This window comes from Ostrea edulis, chromosome 1 (assembly GCF_947568905.1).
Source record: "Ostrea edulis chromosome 1, xbOstEdul1.1, whole genome shotgun sequence".
Taxonomy (NCBI): Eukaryota; Metazoa; Mollusca; class Bivalvia; order Ostreida; family Ostreidae; genus Ostrea; species Ostrea edulis.
The window spans coordinates 45,388,021-45,397,913 of record NC_079164.1 but is presented as its reverse complement, the minus strand read 5'-3'; the positions used below and the strand labels follow the sequence as shown (position 1 = coordinate 45,397,913).

The following is a 9,893-nucleotide window of genomic DNA, read 5'->3' as shown; positions in this document are numbered from 1 at the left end:
TCAGAATGGAAAGAATATGTATGGGAATGGTCCGCCGTAAACGTAACCGGAATGAAAAAAAAAGGGGGGGGGGTCTACTATATAGTATGTTTTCCTAGGGGGTCATCTGGCTATAAAAGAAGGGAAATCCTACTACATAGCCACATTTCCGCGGGGGAAGATCTACTATATCGTCATTTTTCCGGGGGGGGGGGGGGGGGGGGGGCACTACTATATAGTATAGCCATTTTTTCGGGAAGAAAGATGGCTTGGGGGAAAGGCTACTATACAACACAGGTATTGCTGGGTTCCCTCCTAACATGTCAATAGTGATCTACATGCAATGCATACTGAATCATTTCCAGTTTTATTTAGAGAAACGTAATCGCTCAGTGCACCGATCCTGTGTAATTCATATGCTGATATATATGTGTTATATTCTTTCTTTTTATGGGGAGACACCGAGATTACAAACTGCAGATATTTGTGCTGTTATAGATGTAAAAGTTAATACAGGGCTTGAAGCTAGCTTTTTATGTTACCAGTCCAGCCAGACTGATGGGGTATAATTTCAACTAGTCCGCAGAAAAATTTACCAGTCTAACAGAGTTTTCCAGAAATAATTAAACATATTCTGTTAATGTTATTGAAATGAAATTTAACTCAATATGCCTCAGACAATATTGTAACACTTAAATGTTAGATTCGTTTGATATCTACAGATCGAAGCATGCGAAATGTGTGTATAAAATTTCATATGAAGTATATTTTCCAGAATGATGCTTTAGAAAATTAACCAGTCCCATCGGACTGACTAAAACAAATGTCAGTCAGTCCGCCAGACTTTTAACCAGTCACAGACTGACGGGCATATGTTGATTTCGAGCCCTGTAATATAAATTGAATCTTGATAAGTTTATGAAAATGATTTAGAAAAGTGGTTATTTTCAATGAATTATATAGGCCTAGTAAAATAAATAGAAGTTGACTCATTCACGGCACTACGCTGTATATTGAAACAATATCCACCAATGTTCCTTCTTTGAGAAAATCTCAACACGAGATATTACCCTCTTTATCTTTCTTTTGCACATCCTCAATGACATTTCTTTGCTTTGTATTCTGCAGGCGATCATACGTCCGACCTTCTCAACTAATGTCGTTGGAATGAGACGTAACCACAACATACAACGTGAGGCTAAGTAACGCTGACGTCATAATCAATGACGAAAGCCAATGAAAACTCACGGTACACTGAGCGCAAATAACGTTAAATTTGCATGCGTGGATCCAGGTCAGGGAGCGAAGGTCACTTTGTGTTTTATTTTAAAAGGTAAATTATCTGTATTGAACAACTGACTTTTTACTTTATATTGTGATTCCGACCCTTTTTCAATTTTTGTAAATTTAGATATTCTCGAATAGAAGATTTAAAATATTTTAAACGACTAGAACTATGTACATGCATGTTATGACACCCCACCCCTCCAGTACACACTCTTGCACGTACGTTCAGAAGATCGACTCATCATTTCTTACAACATTATATAAAAATAAACTAAGGAAACTTTACAGAAAGGGAGTGGTCCTATGATGCTTTCGAAGTAAAAATAAAATGAAAATAGTATTGATGTTCTCCATTCAATGAGAAGATATTAGATTTTTAAAAAATAGAAATGTTTTTGTTAAAAGGATTTGATACCTTAGCAATGTTAACATGTCAGTACAATTAATAAATAATGCAGACTCAAATAAAATATTTTTGTCGTCTATGAAATAAATGAGGTCTTTGGGGGCCTGTAGTCAATATATTGACACCTATTTTGTATTGTGCATTACTGCATATTTGTAACACAGACGATCTGCGACTGAAACAACAGCAAGGTCAATTTACACTCGGTGTTAAGGATGTATGGGACTGACATCAGAGTAATTAAAAAATCCTAAAAATGAGTGAAATAGATAGTATTGTACTCATTTTATCGAAAAAAGACATTTTTTAGATAGGTTCGTGAGTTCGTTTCCATGGTAACGAACATCAAAGATACCCTTGCTGGAGACATTATAATTGACTGAAATTTACTATTTGTCTAAAAGGGGGTATGGAACTGACATCAGAGCAGTGAAAAAATTCCTAAAGTGATTAAAGTAATTAGCATTAGTTTTAATTTAACAGAAAAATTCATTTCTAAATAGGTCTTTGAGTTCGTTACCATGGTAACCATCATCAAACATATCCTTGCTGGAGACATCATATCTAGAACCTGTAGAGAACCCGGAAGTGTATGGCTGACATCAGAATAATTAAAAAATTCTAAAATTGAATGAAATGGATAGCATTATATTTATTTTATCAGAAAAAGACATTTTTGACATAGGTCCGTGAGTTCGTTTCCATGGTAACCGTCATCAAACATATCCTTGCTGGAGACATCATGTTCAAAACCTGTAAACAAAAAATGGAAAGGTATGACTGACATGAGAATAATTAAAAAATTCTAAAATTAAGTGAAATGGATAGCATTATGTCTATTCTATCAGAAAATGACATTTTTGACATAGGTCTGTGAGATCGTTCCCATGGTAACCATCATCAAACATATCCTTGCTGGAGACATCATATTTAAAACCTGTAGAGAACCCGGAAGTGTATGGCTGACATGAGAATAATTAAAAAATTCTAAAATTAAGTGAAATGGATAGCATTATGTCTATTCTATCAGAAAAAGACATTTTTGACATAGGTCTGTGAGATCGTTCCCATGGTAACCATCATCAAACATATCCTTGCTGGAGACATCATATTTAAAACCTGTAGAGAACCCGGAAGTGTATGGCTGACATCAGAATAATTAAAAAATTCTAAAATTAAGTGAAATGGATAGCATGTCTATTCTATCAGAAAATGACATTTTTGACATAGGTCTGTGAGTTCGTTACCATGGTAACCATCATCAAACATATCCTTGCTGGAGACATCATGTTCAAAACCTGTAAAAAAAAAACCCACCAAAAAACGGAAGGGTATGACTAATTTAAAAATTCTAAAATTGATTGAAATGGGTACCACTATATTTAATTTACCAAAAAAACCCACCTGTTTTGACATACATGTTGGTCTGTGAGTTCGTTTCCATGGTAACAATCGTCAAACATATCCATACTAGAGACATTATATTCAAAACCTGTGAAAAATATACGTGTAAGGTTGACATCAGAATAATTAAAAAATTCCAAAAATTACGTGAAATGGATAGCATTATATATATTTACTATCAAATAAATATATATATCAAATATAATAAATATTTATATATAATTATTGCTTTATGAAGGAGCTTTTTAAAGATTTGTTCCCTATATATTCAGATATAAAACTTTGATCCCCTATTGTAGCCCCGGGCATCCTACCCCCCAGGAGCCATGGTTTCAACAAACTTTAATCTACACTATGTCAGGAAGCTGCCATGAACATTTGAACTTTCCTTGCCCAGCAGTTCTTGAGAAGATTTTTAATTGACCCCTCCCTATTTTTGTAATTATCTCTTTTATACCTTTAAAGGTAGCATGGCCCTTCATTGCATGAAATTGGCCTGCTTGTTCTGGAAGTATTGTGCTGGAGATTGATTGATTGAATATTGTTTTACGTCCCTCTCGAGAATATTTCACTCATATGGAGATGTCACCCATGCCGGTGAAGGGCTGCAAAATTTAGGCCTATGCTCGGTGCTTAGGGCCATTGAGCAGGGAGGGATCTATCTCGTGCCATATCTGCTGTGACACGGGACCTCGGTTTTTGCAGTCTCATCCGAAGGACTGCCCCATTTAGTCGCCTCTTGCGACAAGCAAGAGGGTACTGAGGATCTATTCCAACACAGATCCCCACAGGATTTTTGTGGAGAATTTTTTATAAATTTGTCAATATATATCTACTATTTCGCTATTATCTCCCCTTGGAGCAGGGTGTTACCCTTCATTTCATCAGACTTAACTTGCCTTAACCCAAGGATGCTTTTTGACAAGTTTGTTTGAAATTGGCCAAGTGGTTCTGGAGAAGAAGTCGAAAATGTGAGAAGTTTACAGACAGTCAGACGATAGACAATGGGTGATCAGAAATGCTCACTTGAGCTAAAAATGAGCTGCATTTCTTTATAAAATCATATCAAAGATAAAAATTCTGCAATCTAAAGTAAAATCAAAATTCCATTTGTAACTAGTTCTAATTGTAACTGGGACCATTACATATGTTCCCCAAACCAGTTAAAAAGTAAAGTCATTGTAAACCTATAGCAAAAATCATTTTATTTTAGCCTTTAATTACATGTAGTACGTTTACTATGATTTACTATGGTCATTTCAGTGCAAAGAAATAAAAGAAAGCAATGCACTTGCATACATGCACACACGAGTATGATTCCGTACTTTTGTTGATGTCATTCTAGTACAGGCCTTTCTATCATATACCCACAGAAAGAATTTCTTAATGTTTGCATCAAGTACAAGAAAGTTATAGTGATTTTAAAATCATCCAATCAGAAATCAGCACACGTGCGTGCACGTGCTGACCAGTAATTTTAACCACACCAATTTGTAAGGAGTACCAAGACACACCTAAAACCTCAAAATCAAAAGAATTTGATGAAAAACCAAAACATTATCGTCCTTCAAAAAATTAACTTTTGAAATATGATGCATGTGTATGCACGTTTGCGTTGGCATTTTTTGTTACACCAATATATAGATACACATATCATCTACTTATGAAGTGAATATCAACTCATTCGCTTCATTAATAAGAAAGTTACAGATGTTTTAGTACATGTATTATCCAATCAAAAAGAAGCGCACGTGCATGCGCGTGCAGATTGGTAATTTTGACAATGCAGATCAGTTAAGGATCTCAATATCTACCTATAATATGAATATCAAACCATTTGAATGAGCAACAAAAAAGTTACACTGATTACAAAATTCGTGTACGAAAAATGTGATGCATGTGCATGCACACGCGTGCAGACAACACAACTATCATTTTGCGTATATACAAATGATATACTATCATCCTAACAAGGTTTCATGTTGATTCCTTGTGAATTCTGATTTTCAGTTTTTTTGTACCAAAATTGCAATGCACGTACGTGCGCGTACATGCGCATGCAGACAAATTACTATTGTTTAGTTTTGTGTTTGCATCCCACACTCTTCCATGTTTCTTTCATGTGGGTGCATTGTTCAAATATTGACAACATGTATTTGAACAATTTTAGGTATCTATTAAAAGAATCAATAAATTATATACATGTAGTTGTGTATGTATAACTTAAAATAAGACATAAAATCGTAATGAAGTATGTGCCCCTATGATATATATTAATAGAATAAATAAACAATATTAAATTTTACAATGAATATCATAAGTATTCAAGATTATTACTTTAGAGGTTATTTTGTATGCAGGGTCCTGTATAAAAACTTATTACTAAGTATAAATTTTGTAGTAAGTTTTCTGGTTATTGGGTCAATGGCAGAGTCAACATAGAGAATTTGATCCATGGTTGTTGAGTGTCCATCATGTTTAGGGGCGAAATCAAAAGACCAATGTCAGGAAAAAAATTTAAATTCAAATAGTTAGGGGGCCTCAGGGGGAGTAAAAACTCAAATAAGTTTTTGTCATCCAACATCGATTTCACTTTAGTGGAAAAAAGACAAGTGGCTGTTAAAAACCACATAATAATATATTACATTTTACCGGTAATGAACATTAAATATTTTAAATGTACACTTTAATTTGTGAATAAACAGAAGTAAAAGTATAACAGTATTATTTATACTCGCATGTTTTGTAACACGTATACGGTACCAATTTTGATGTGAATTTAGTTTTTTGTCAGACATTGAACTTTTGATTTCGCCATCGCCCCTTAACGTGTTAAATGATTTAAGAATTCCTCTCAAAACTTAGAGGTACACTTGCATCAAATATTTGATGTGTGTCTTGCCCAAACTGCATTTAGTATTATGACTAACTTATTGACAGGTGCAATTATATAAACCTAGATACATTGTACCTTAATGATAGCCAATAGCATATGATATAATGAAAAAGAGCCAAATTAATTCACTGAATATAACTTTCAATTAAGCTCAATAAAATAATTAGTTAAGGGTACAAATTCAATATATGTGAAACAATAATGGACTTTCAATATTTTGATATAGTCTGTTAAATTGTGATATTGATTTATTACAGTTGAAAAATCAAAGGGTCTTATAAAAGTTACTATATTCACATCAAATACAAAATAATATGTATTAGTAAATAGTTCGAAATAGTTTCAATTTAAATTTTACATAATATCTCTTATTTAGAGAATTCAGAAAATCAAGTATTTTAATAAAAAGACCAGAAGGATATGAAAAGTTAAAAGCCTACCATTATATATTTATTTGCAAGAGTTATGTATTTGCATCAAAATATCTGTATCTATGATGTAACCCATGTTTCTTTTTTATGCACAAGTAACTTATTTTGGTGAGTGTATACTTATTCATGGTGGGCAGTATATACATGTAGGTATGTATGCATTTAAAAAAAACTAGAGTTCCTTGCAAAATTATGCATATATAACAAAAATGTACATATTTATCATAACACCATGCTTGTCATTTTTTCATTATAGGACTTGGGCAATCTTTAATTTGCATATATATTTTAAAAACAAGCACAATATGATATCATGATATCAAATGCCTTGCAGCAAAATTATCCAGCTAGCTTGACAATTCCCAAATATTGTTTACATGAAATAGATATAGAACAATTATATTTTACTCTCACATGGTATGTGTAACACAAAAAAGGTGAATACAACTAGATTTCATCATTGAATCTGTCTACATGGTCTAGCTGACATTTAATAGTGGACACTTTGGCCCGAAGAAACTAGATAATACATTAGGTGAATAGAAAACTAATAATGTTAAATAAATTTCTTTAATGAAGCGTCTTGTTAAAAAAAATATTTAGTGTTGTACATGTATAATAGTAGTGTCATAGTGTTGAAATTGTTGGGCTGAATTTAAACTTAATTGGCAGAAAATACCTAGCATCCATCTTCCTGCATGATCGAAAAAGGCCATGGTTACCTTACAATTTTATTGTAGTCAGCTATCAATTAGTGTATTACTATTCCTTTGTAATAAAATTACTTTTTTTGTTACGGGGGGGGGGGGGGGGGGTATTTGAATTACTGAACTGAAAAACAATACTGATACATCAATGAACCTCGGCTATTTACATGAAGTGTTAATATTGGGGCCTAAGGAAGCTGAGTAAACAATTCATATTCTTTTTGTTGTTCAACACATTCATGCTGGCATAGAATTGCAGCATACTGTCATGAATGAGTCAACTTTCACATCTTACGCTAGGCCTATAACTCAATGAAAAATAACCTTTGTTTAAATCATAATTCTAAACTCATTTTTATGAAATCTAAAACATTTATCAAAAAACATTTGATCTGCACATAAATTTTATTCATGATTTCAAAAACTTTTAGCAACATTAGATGCAGAAAACATACATGATTAATGAAATTTATCATTCCATTTCCTTATATTCCTTTGTAAGAGTGGAACACAATCATATAATATGTGTATGGCTGCAATGTTCCGGGGGGGAAATAAGACACTGAAACAAGATACTGGAGATATTTGTGCTGTTAATGGTGTAAAGGTTACTATGAATTGAACCTTAATAAGTGGATGAAAATGATTTCAAAATCAATTATATAGTAAAATAAATAAAAGTTGACCCATTTATGGCATTATGCTGTATATTTTGCACAAAGTGAAAATAAATCAAAGCATGTCACTGGGTTTGTATAATTTGTATGTGGTGGTAGATTTTTATAGTGTCCTGTCTCTGTTTTCTGTACTGCAAACATCAACTATTAAAGGAAAAAAAAATCTTACTCATCAATTTATGTAAAACCAAAGATCCACCACTGATCTATTGTGTATATCCTAGCTTTATATGACCCCTCCTCCAACAGATATTTAAATTTATAGAGATGTATATTAAAACTTGACAAATACTTTAACATATTCATACTCAGATGCAGATGCTTGTATCATACACTTTGTATGTTTGGCTAAATAATTTAGGTTGATCTAGATCTTCAAAGTCTATGAACAATCAGCTGACATTGACAATTTAATAAGCGCCGGTGAATTCATACCCTATTTCAATATTGTTTTCAAGCATCGATTTTCATGGAATTTTTGGGAAGATTTGCACTTGAACAATTTTGTTTTCTTCTTATTTGACGTACGTGCGTACTCGGCATTAATTTATTAACCTGTTAACAGTGATTGACAAACCTGAACACATGTCTTGCGTCTGCGATTGCAAATATAGATGATCCAGCGTCTGGTGTCTTGGTGAGGCAGCTTTCCATCGTCTTCTGTGGGTCAAAAAACCTTGATGTAACGCTGGATCGCTTTAGCTTACTGAAATCCGCGTTTCCCCCGCATTTCAATGTTTCAAAAGTCTCACTATGTTTACATTGCCGAAAAGTAATTAAAGTCGTAAAATTTACGCGATTTGTTTTTATTTCGAATATAATAATATTTTTGTCATAGTTTATGTAAAATATATCTATAGAATTAATTGCATTGTAGATATTATCTAACATACACTCAGAATCAAATTGGAGATGCGAACGACATAGGATTTATTTACGTCATTCGGAGTTGCGCGGTAATTTCAAAATCGTCAGTCCCGTACATCCTTAACTGTTTTCAGCATGCATAGAACAAATATAAATGTATTGCAGTGCACTTAGTTTTCACGAGCCAAGCTAAAATCTTCATGCAATATAATTGAATTATGTTTAATTGCATCTGAGCCTTAAACAGCATGCGCGGATATGTTAGGGCATGTCATGCTCCATTTATGCACGTAAACTGCATAATTTTTAAAATCTGTCGTACACAGAGAGAGGGAGCTACCAAAAGGCATAGTGTATAAGATATTGGTGAAATTTTGCATGTTCCGAAAAGGTGGCGAAATTTAAGATCATAATTAGGAAATCACAAAAAGTTCTTCAGAATGTTTACACACACATTGGATACGAACTGGTACCCTGCATTCTCTCACAAGCGCACGGAACTCAGGGTAGAGAATGTGGTACCCTGTTGACTTCGCATATGTAGCCACCAATCAGCGGGGTACCAGTTTAATATATTGTCGAATCGTCCTTCAGACAAAGATTTTATAAAGGGCTAACACGTCAAAATGACTTCAATTTCAAAGCGCTCATAACTCATAATATGATACTACAACTGTAGTTACAAATTTGTTTTTTGGAGTTCTTCTTGCAAAATATTGTGATGTCATTTTTGAGATGAAAGATAGACCCTATGCTTTTGACAAACATCACGGATGTACCACCCATGAAAATGGAAAGTCGCACACTACCCCAGGATTTAAATATTGGTCTAACTGGCGATAATGATGGTAAAACACCCATAATATATCAGAATTACTGATAGAATCCTACCACTTTAGTAAGAAATAATTATTAAACATTTAAACACGAAACCATCTAGCCCATGTTTTACATTTTGCACTGATGCGATGCAGTTTTCTTTAAAAAAAATTCTTAACAGACGATTCTATCAGTAATTGTCGTCTACATTAGTTTATGACCTTTCACACGGTGTATAAAAAGTCTCTAAAAGTATGCAACGTGGTGTGCTACTTTAGTGTGTGACAGAGGAAAATCGGATCGACATGCTAAATGAAATGTCAATGAATGAAATCAACATACCTTCATAATATCAATAAATTCTCAGCGTTTCACATATATATTCCATATATATCCCATGTACTCCACATTTTGTCGATA

General features: G+C 33.4%; 1 long non-coding RNA gene across 1 annotated transcript; it reads right to left on the bottom strand.

Annotated features, from left to right (window-relative positions):
• Positions 1 to 2,304: 2,304 nt before the first annotated feature.
• On the bottom strand, positions 2,305 to 8,706 carry LOC130049524 (uncharacterized). Its single transcript, XR_008798081.1, has 3 exons — positions 8,365 to 8,706; positions 3,077 to 3,164; positions 2,305 to 2,425 (listed from the first exon to the last, which is right to left on the bottom strand). It is a non-coding gene; the product is annotated as an uncharacterized LOC130049524 (long non-coding RNA).
• Between the last annotated feature and the right edge of the window lie 1,187 nt (positions 8,707 to 9,893).